Source organism: Rhea pennata, chromosome 11 (genome assembly GCF_028389875.1).
Source record: "Rhea pennata isolate bPtePen1 chromosome 11, bPtePen1.pri, whole genome shotgun sequence".
Classification (NCBI taxonomy): domain Eukaryota; kingdom Metazoa; phylum Chordata; class Aves; order Rheiformes; family Rheidae; genus Rhea; species Rhea pennata.
In genome coordinates, this window is record NC_084673.1 from 22402291 (window position 1) to 22412833 (window position 10543).

At 43.7% G+C, this 10543-nt stretch overlaps 1 pseudogene; it reads right to left on the bottom strand.

Annotated features, from left to right (window-relative positions):
• Positions 1-872: 872 nt before the first annotated feature.
• Positions 873-7820, bottom strand: LOC134145505 (cis-aconitate decarboxylase-like; annotated as a pseudogene).
• Between the last annotated feature and the right edge of the window lie 2723 nt (positions 7821-10543).

The following is a 10543-nucleotide window of genomic DNA, read 5'->3' on the forward strand; positions in this document are numbered from 1 at the left end:
TCCAGAGGGCCCATCTCTGCACTGGCAATAGAGGCTACCTCTGGCCAGCTGGCTCTTAATAGGTGCCTGGGCTACCTATCCAAAGCCAGGAGAGGTGATGTGTCATGATCTTAGAATCGTCAGGGATAACCTTGCAGGTAGTGTATGATGTAGGTATGTGCTGATGTTGGATCCCTCACCTACAACAGCTTTTCATTCAGAAAAGACATAGGGGTTTCAAGGGTCCTTGAACTGTCTGTTGTACACAGAGGGGTAACAAACATTTCCCAAATGCTGGGAGAAATGGGAAGCTTTTACATGAAAGAAAAAAGAAAAGGGGGGAGGAAGAAAAAGAAAAATCCTTCCATGCTGGACAGTTTTGCAGACAGGATTGTTTACAATAACTCATAGATTTCTTCTTATCTGGTCAGCACAACTAACTAAATATGATCTAAACAGTGTCCAGAACAGTATTAGAAAAGCACATAACTTTGTGGTTGCACTTCCTCTTCTTTCTAGACTTTGAGCTTAGGCATTCTCTACAGAAATACATTTGAATGAAGCTTTGAAAATATCTAGACTCTCCCTTGTGAGGGACTGGCTTCCACATGATGCCCCAGAATTCTTAGAGATTTTCTTGGGATTTTTTTGGTATTTGTAAACTTTCAGCTACTCAGATAACACCAACTGTGAGCTGAAACTTAATCTGTGCACTAAGTACTCACACAGACACATCTCCTGTTTCTTGGGGTCCTTAGATATTAAAGCATCTACTGTGACTTCAAGGGGCAGAAACTTTTCTGTCATTGGAAATGAATAGTAAAACATCAATGAAGAAAGGAAATAAATTTTCACCCAGGTGTGTCCCTTAACCAAGCCCCACTTTCCTGCCCTCACAAGATGCAGGCCAGCTGGGAACTATCTGACAGATTCTCCAGATTGTCCACTGTAGTGATGATGGTTTCTATTTTTTCTTCTGACAGCACATGGGAGGCATTGGATCGAAATTTCTTTAGGAGTGATTCTCTGCTCAGAGGCTTCCTCCAGTGCCCATAGAAAGTGTCACATTTGCCTGTCAGGACATCCCCACTGTGCAGGAGCAGTGCTACCTCTCCATACATCTTGTCAAAGTTGGCCACATTATCTTCGGGATGCTCCACCACCACTTTGTCCAGCAGCTCCCTCAGTTCCTGCCGGTGGATGCTGTTTTCTGTGAATGAGCTAAGGCCCACTTCACCATCCAGCAAGGCAGCACAGGCATTGAACTGGAAGGAGTGTCTGGCCTGGTGTTCAGAGCTTGGAAAAGGCCTATTAATGTACTTTGATACTGGGATCTTCAGCACAATGGTGCGAATCAAAGAGGGAGAGAAGGACCCTGCATAGTTGATGAACAGGTTCCGGACAGACAAGGCAGCATCAACTACCCAGTGCATCCCCAGGTGAGCTGGGAATCGCTTGAAAGCAATATCCTGCTTCTCCAAGAGGAATTCATGATGGTCACTTGGTACAGAAAGTGGTTTGGGTTTATAGACACTGTAGAACGCACTAAATCCAGAGCAGTCAGGGATATCGTCCAGAATGAAAGGGTTAGCCTCCATCCCTCGGGCAGCCAGCAGTGCTGCTTCAAAGCCCAGGCGAGTAGCATTTCCCATATGCAGTGGCTTGGCTTGAGTGGCAGCATTTGCCATCGGTGCCCCTGCAAGCGAAGCAGCAATGCCCAAGGCGTGTGTGCACTGGGCTGTGCTCAGAGAGAGCAGTTTTGCTGTGGCAGCTGCACTGCCCATGGTACCAACCACAGAAGGAGGATGGAACCTAAAGAGGAAATTGTAAGTATGAGCACTCCTACCTGTTTGGCAGAACATGGCACAGGGAGTACCAAAGCAATTCCCCTCACAAAATTGCCCATTGGACTGGAAATGAACTGCCACATCAGCTAATGAAAATCCTCTATGGGTCGATTGCAGACAGGATTCACTTGACCCAGAATTAACCACCTAAAAAAGCTAAGCATTTACTTGAAACTTCTGTGTCAGTGGAGTGAGATCAACATCTCAAAAAAATTTTTTTTTAATTCTTCCTAAGAGCAAGTGGCATGGCACAGTTTGTGTCCATACAGCTGAGCTTTCCCCCTCCCAGACAAAAAAAGGTGTCCTCATCCCACTTGTCTAAGGATAACAATTCCTAGTCCATACTACCCCTTAGATCATGCCAGAGCACTGTCTGGTGAGTGGCAATGATGGGCAGGAGTTGTGCCGGGAGATGCCCATCTGTCTGTATGCTTCTGGCCATTGTCTGACCTGTGCCATTGCTTTGGATAGTTCAGATCAAAACACTGCAGTTGCCAGTGTTAGTCCTCTTGATGGTTATTTTCGAGGCAAGAGGAGGAGATCACTAAGATGCAAATGAGATAAGTGCTGCCTCATCAGCTGATAGCAGAACTGGTCTTCAGGTCTCAGTAGGGCTTTCTTCTGACTGAGTTCAGGTGGGCTTAGACTGTCATTTTAAAATTTTGAGGGGGCCTGTTAACAGATTTACCAACTCTTTCCCATTCTCGCTCTTTCTAGCCATGATGAGCCTTCAGTGAAATATGATTAGTTTCTAATTTTGTCTAGTCGGAAACCTATACAGTTGCCTAAAGGGCTTGGTACAGAGGCCATAAGTCTGCAGAGCTATGTGAGTTACCAAGAGGGGTCATATTTCATCCTTATGCTTGTTTTTCTTATGAAAATTGCTTCATCATGCTCTAACCCCGCTTACTCAGGTCAGCTCATTGAAGAAAAGGAGATTTACCTTTTGGGAATGTTGTGAGCCTCACTGGAGAAGTGCATGAGCCTTCCTTGCACTTCCAGACCCACGTTAAAGGCTAGCAGGAAATCCAAGCCATTTGGTTTGGTGCTTGGAGATAGCATCTGGGAAGCTGCTAGAAGTGCAGGCAGAACAGCTCCTGAAGGGTGAGTAGCAGGGTGCCAGGTGTCATCAAAGTCCATGGAGTGAGTCTGCCAGGGTAGTGGAGATAAGGACATGCTAGTGCAAGGTCAGTAAGAACATCCACCCAGCCATTCAGTGGCACCCATGTTACTGCTCTAAAAGCACTGTGTTCAACACTGCAGAGCAGCCCACGCTTTTTGGCCCCGTTATCCTCCCAGGCCCCTGGCTGCTTCCAGTAGCATTAACCAGTGTCTTGAAAGGACCACAGAGCTCCTTCTGGAAGAGCCTGCCTTACCGCAACTCCATTGGTGAATGCAGCTAGTGTTGGGGAGAGCTTCATGCCTGGCTTGCCGTAGACAGAGCTCACGGCAGCCGAAGGATACAGATCCTGTGAAAGAGAGGGAAATTCAGGAGAGGACCTGGAGAGAAGTAGCGATTGTGTGAAGCCAGAAAGCCCCCTTCTGCAAGACCAAAGTCCTACTTCAGTCACAAAGTAAGGCTTTGCTGGTCGTGGTGGTGCTAGAACAGGGACCACGTAAATGCATGGTAATATGGGGGTTGCACCTACCCGGCAGTACTGCAGAGCAATATCGAACACATGCGTTGTGCTGCCTACAAGGCCAACTCCAATGTTGTCGAGGATCATCCTTTTGCTTCTGTGACAGACTGCCTTGGACAAGTGCTCCGGTTGAACTGCGTGGATGAAGGAGGCAAAGCTGCTGGTCACGGTTTCCTCTGGAGCACTCCTCGCCACCACTGCAGCACCAAGGGAGAGGGGAGGAGTAAGACTTATGTGAGCTGTGTGCTAACAGCTCACAAATCTTCATCCTTTGGTCCCAGTGAATTTACTTGAGGGTAAAGAGAGCTGGAGAACACAGGACTCTCCAGCACCTGCATCTCCCTTGGGTCAGAAGGGTAGGTACAGCCCTAAGGATTTGGGAGGTGTGGTACAGCTTCCCTGTGCTTTCCAGGCTGTGAGTCACTCCTGGGACATGCTGTTTAGGTCCAGAGCCACATCTCTTCATGCCCTTGAATGAATCTAGGAGAGAACTATCATTGCTTCAGACTCCTCCTATAGTCAGTGGAGAGATGTTTCTGGAGATGGGGGATTGCCATCTTGTCCAACTGAGGTGCAATTTCTCTCTCTAAGCCAGTACAGGAAACCCCAAGATGAGCAGGCTAGTGTGACTCCTGCCCCTTGCCACAAGTTTCTCAGGGCCACAGGGGTAACAGCATGCCTTAGCTCTTAATGCCTTTATATTCTGTAAGGTCTGCAAAGTGCTATGGTCTTCAGCTAAGGATAATCACAGAAAAATCTTGAAAAGCTGTAGTGAGGAAGAAAGAAATCATACAGTATCTTAAATTTACCTCCTCAGGAGGTTTCACAAGGTTGCAAGTGAAGCAGTTGCAGGGCTCAGCCACATACCCCCACTTTGGGCTTCAAGCAATCACGTTGTGGGGGGGTCAATACAAGTAATGTCCCTATATCTGGAAAAAAGTCAGAGCAGGTGCCCTGCTACATTGCTTGTGGTGTGTTATGGGGAGTGAATTTTACAAAAATAAAACTAGACTTAATCTCAATGAGCTCAGGTGAAGCTTCCGTTATTTTAGGCAAGCAGGACTAGACCCAACACCTGGATTTATCTATAAGTTTGGTCCTACAATGTGCAGAGGTATATAGACTCAGACAGCAAACCTCTTAAGCTCAAAGGTACGTTAGTGCTTAAAAAAAGGCCTTTGTGGAGTCTTGATAGTTCAGCTCAGCATATCAGAGGATCAAGCCTGTGCTTCAGGAACAGATTAAAGTAGATTTCCTGTACTCAGTGTTTGAAGGAAGGTGATTTCCTGCCTCTGAAATCACCTTTGCTGTTAGACAAGGAGCAACATAACCACCTTCCCAAGGCAAAGTCAGTGTCTGTATTCATGTCATGTCAGGTAGAGCTGGACAGATAGCAGAAAATATTAGCATTTTTGTGTCTAGGGGCTACCACCTCCAAATTTTTGGAGGTGTTATAATTCTGTGGAAAATATCTAGGTTTAGACCACTGAACTGCTTTATTTCAAAGACAAATTGCCTTGTTTTGATGAATTACAAACAGCATTCTGAAAAAGGCACATAGTGAGACTAGGGAAACTATAAAAATCAGTATAATCAGTATGTGCATGATTGCAAATCTTTCTATATGTACATACACATATGCACACTCACACATGCACACAGACAAATATGTATGTGTATATGTCCAATATACAGCGTGTATGTCCAAATCACAAATCACAGAAAAACAGAATGGTTGAGGTTGGAAGGGACCTCTGGAGATCATCCAGTCCAACTCCCCTGCTCAAGCAGGGTCACCTAGAGCATGTTACAAGGTTTTGAATATCTCCAGAGAAGGAGACTCCACAATCTCTCTGGGCAACCTGTCCCAGTGTGAAATGAAACTAACCCCATGAAAAAGTTAAGATGAATCAAGGAAGAAAATAAAAATATTTTGTTTCAACGTCTTACAGGAAACCTCTTCAACATCAGCAGGTACATAGGAGACTTTTTAAATCAGAAAATGTTCCAATTAGTAAATGACCATCCCTAATTTCACTAGGAAGTATTCATTTTCAAATGTCATGGCTACTGACTCACAGTTTGCTTAGAGCTGTATTTGGACTCACCTAAAGTCTAGGAGTCTAAAAACTGCTTGTAAACACAGCTGAGAATCTCATCATTGCTGTGATTCACTGAAATAAAATTCACATCTTGCAGTAGCACTATGAAAGCTATTGCTATAGGAATCTGTAACACTCAGCAGTTTGGAAGTCATCTGCCGGCAAAATCTGTGTTTTCTCTGTGTACTTTGAGAATACCTTCTGTAAACCAGAAACGAAAGCACCAGTGCCTTCAGCAAGAGGGAAACAAGGAAGTCAAACTAGACTGGACGAATGGAAAGAAAATCGGTCTGAATCACACAGCACCCGTAAGAGTCTGCGTGCTTCCTTTCCATCATGAAATGCTCTTTGTCACTTCAGCAAACAGTGACATTTTTAACCCTTCTATTAAAGATATGTCCTGACATCAGTGTTTTCATCCTGGTATGACAGCTGTGCAATAGAACTAACTAACTAAATAAAAATGACCTTGTATAATAAGTTTGTCCTGGAGCTAATAGACTTACGTGGCTTGTTATTATTTTTGTTGCTCTCAGTTGTCCATTAAGTTCTCTGCACTGCATTAGTTTTGTTAATAATAAAAACAAAATAAGCTAATATGCAAATTTATAAAAGATCAAATGGCTACACAGTAAAATTATGCTTAATTTGATTTGGTAGAGAAAATTCAGATGTGCAATACTGCAGAAGACAGTACACTGCCTATGAGACATTATAAGAAAAGTCATTGACAAATTACTCTAAGAAATGTTAATAACAAGATGAAATGTAGTAAAGAAGCAAAGACAAATAGAGGAGCTGAGAATCATATTTAAGCAATCTAGTAACTGCTACAATTAAAATATTTTAAGATTATGGTCAAAATGTAAGAATTTGGAAAATCTGGTTCATAATCAGGTAAATATCCTATTTTAGCACACGGCTAATAAGCAACGTTTTTACCTTGTGTTACTTTTTTCCTTGACCTTTGACAATCAAGGAAATAATTAGCATAATAAGACCCTCAGGCTTGCTTTCTCTTCCAAGAATTTGAGAAGTTTTTCTCAGTATGCTAAGCCCAGCTCCCATTTTTTATAATTAATAACACAACTATTCTGAGATTTTCTTTAAAAAAGAAGAGAGAATGCTGTTCTGCCGAGAGATACAAACCGTGAGCAGCAGTTTTATGTACTTGTCGGGAGCTTGCCAAGATCTTCTGGGATTTCTAGAGCAAAGACAGAGAAAGATCATTTGTCATCTAAAAGCTGCCTGAACTTTCTCAGAGCCGTTTTACCATTTGTGCCTCTAACGTGGTACAGTGAGACTCACAGACCAAATAAGTGGATAAAACTATATTTCAGAGCCTACATGCTTGAGTAGAAAAATTGTTTTCCAAAGCCCGGTCCAGCAGGGGTGCCAAGAATAGCCAGAAGGGAAATTAATACAGTAGTAGAAGGGGCTGCATAGTCCTCTAAGATCTACCATGCAGCCCTCTTACAGCTGTGAGGAGGAACCAGCTCAGAGTGGACATGAGGAGCAAGAAACATGCAGTATTTCCCAACAGCAAAACCTCCGTAGGGCATTGCGCAAAACACGTTTGGGATGCACGAAAGGAGTAGGCACAGAAGGAACAGGTTAGTAACTGTGAAAAGTGTCTGTGAAAACAGTTCGATCTGGTTAATTTTAGGGCAGATTCCCATTTAATTTCATGACAATTTTGACTAGCTGAGGAACTGCTCCAATAGTGAAACTATCTCTTTAAAGCAAAAAGGAAAAGACAAGAGATGGACAGATTTTGTACACGAAGTAGTATTTACCTGCAAAGTTAAGTAGACCATTCTGATGGCTGTTAACACTGCTTAATCTCCAGCTCTGAACTGCTCTATTCGAGTGATGGGAGAGGTGTCTGTCTGAAAGGTGCTTTGGTGTCAGGGTTTATATATGCTTCTGAAAGGCAATTTGCTTTTTGTTTTTTTGTTTTTTTTTTTTTTTTTTTGCAACTGAATTTCAAGTGTGATGACATCAGCCTCTGGGGACTGAGAGGGTGGGGGGAATGGATGAGGGGGGTTGGTTTTTCTGTGCTGAACAGAAGGGAAACCCCTTTGGTTTCAGGAAATAAAAAAGATCTAGGACAATAACCAACAAAGTTCAAAGAACTTCTTGTTTCCAAAATGCCACAGGTGCCAATGTGTGAAGCAACTGGTCCTAGGCTCCTCCTACAGAGGAGGACTATAAAAATGGTACTTACCAGGAAATGAGAGGGACAAGACCATCCTCCCATTGAGCTGAAGTGTCACCAAAACAGGTAATCCAAGCAGCAGAGATGGGAGTGTGGTATCGGTGATTTTCTTTGATGCTTATTTTAAATACATTCAGTGTTTCATCATTTGACTGAATCTTTTCATAAGTCTCCTTCTTCTAAATAGTCAGATCTGCAATGTTGCCTTCTGCGTCTTATAGATTGACTGAAATGTTAATATAGAAGTGAAATCTATGGTGTAGGTTCCAGGAGACTCTAGAACCCTTCATTGATCCCTAGGTGAATGCCTGGACTTTGGGGAAATGCTTGGGGTCATTTAATATTCTGTATTTTGTAATTGTGTGCAAAATATCAGTTTAAAGTGATATATTTTGCAGCCAGCCATATAAAAGCAGCTTGAATTTTCTACTAAACATTAGCCAGATCCTTGATCACTGTGAATGTAGCAATGCATCTTAGGCAACTTCATGCTGATTTTCACCAAATGAGATTCAGGGCTGTGATATGTATTCCTGCTGTGTAGAGTTCTTAATCTTGCAGTGTGCTTATCTGAAAGGGATTGCATTTCATTCTTTTACATGTTTATCTTGTGAGACACATTATCTTCCGAAAGCTGTGTAAACATTTGTTGTCATTAAGTGGGATGGAAAACTAATAGCAAAATGCCACTGGGGAATAAATGTCTGAAAATTTAGTTTTGTTGGTGTTTATATATGTGTGTGTGTATATATGTATGTATATATACACACAATGGCATTCTAAGCCTTGGTCCAGCCTCCCATGGAAACAACATCCATAAACCAGCATATTCTCATTTTCTTCATTAATGCTATTAAAAAAGGTGAAGAAACACAAGCAGCAGATGCTAGCGTTGAGTAGTTGCACATGGTAATGTTGGCAGTCTTGTATCATAGTTTACACTGAGTTCATTGGAGCTGCCAAAATATAACAGTGAGATGTATGTGGAAGGAGGACTTCTCTGGAAGGGGTGAAGGAAACTTGTTGTGAGCAAGGTGGCAGGTAAAGTGAAAGGGGCTTAGACACTCCAGGCAGACTGCCACACTGACCACACGGGTTTGGCTCATAGGCCATGCTAAGTGGAGAAGAGCCAGGGCAGAGGGAGGATTGGTGTGCTCAGAAGCCTTTTTTGCAAGCTCCAAGCTGCCAGGGGCAAGTGGAAAAGAGAAAGAAGATGGAGGAGGCTACCTTTGCAAGGGAATGGCTTTTTTCCTGTCCTCACTGAGCAGTTCATGTGCGGGAAGGATCACCCCGGGCTGCCCCATCTCTTTGGTAGGACCACCCCTCTGTTGTGGCTGTAAGACCTGGCTGTGCCCCAGGATACCGGATGCCTCTCCACCTTGGGAAGGCCTCCTTCCTTGCGGTTTCCTGGACAGTAGCTGGGCTGGTTGGTAAGCTGTGTGTGTAGAGAGCTGGTAGCCTCCGTAGAGTGGAAAGGAAGTCCTCGTTTGTTCCTCTGCATTGTTCAGTGTTGCCTGCATAATCTCTGCCTAAAAACCTACTTTGCATCAGTACAGCTGAGGACACAGCTCATAGGCTCCAGGGCAAAGGAGAGACTTGGCAGGAACTCCTTCTTTGCTCTGTTGCGTTGAATAGGGAGCAGAGGTGTTATCAGTCTTTTACAGTGCATGCAGAGAAACAAGTCCTTACAAAGTACCAGCGGCAGCAGCTGTCCTAAATGGATAGTGACAGCTGTGATGAGTGATTTTATCCTAGGGACAAACAAGATCTAGGCATACGTTGAACAGAACATGCTTCTAAATGCTTCCACACAGACCTTTGTTTCACTGTGTCCCAGGGCAGCCCAGGGCATCACTAGCGCTGTGATCCCGGAGAGAATGACAGGAGGGAATTAATTATTAAAAGTGTTTTTGCATTGCATGAAATAGAGGGGGGAGGCAAGGGACTCCACCTTCCAAATGCTGAAATGGCCATAAGAGAGGGAGAACAAGACTCTGTTCACAAGGTGAGAGGTGGATGCTGCAGGTATGTGTGCAGTAGAGCAGTTTGCCGCCGTGGAGAGACCATTCCATTTCGTACGATCCAAAGCCCTCTCCCTCGCAAAGGAAGCTCCTTTTCTTCCTCCTTTCCCAGCTCTTGGTCTAAATCCTCTCACTTCCTTTTCCTTTACATTTCCATAGGCTGACACGGCACATTCTGGTGCCTTTTCTCCACTTCTCAGATGCCTCTCCAAGCCTTCACTGCAAGCAGAAACAGTCCTGTTAATGTCATTATGTCTTTTACAAAACTAAGCTGTCTGTCATAAGGTCTAAAACCGCTAGCACAGCTAATTATGCAGGAACTGCAAACCAAGTGAGTCTTGTCAAATTGAAAATCACTTCTGCAAGCAGTCCCCTGGCCAGCCAATCTTCCACCAGAAAACCCATCTCATCCTTCTCTAGAGAAAGACTCAAAACAGGTGCTTCTTGCAGCATGCCTAGAAAGTTGCTGCCGGAGCTATTTCAGAGCAAAACATCTGGAGGAACTTAATATTGTGGCCCTACTCCAAGTATAACCATCTAAACTAAGCTGCTTATTTATATCTGGATGTCATAAAAAATGCCAACATCATAGACTCCACAGGTAGCTACCCAACTATTTCTAAGGATGTAACGCATCATTTCCTAGGACCTAATCCAGGTCAGTACTTCATATAGATATAGTTTTTCTTGCTGAACTGTGATTTGGTGAAGCTCTTTCTGACCGGAAAAATCTAAA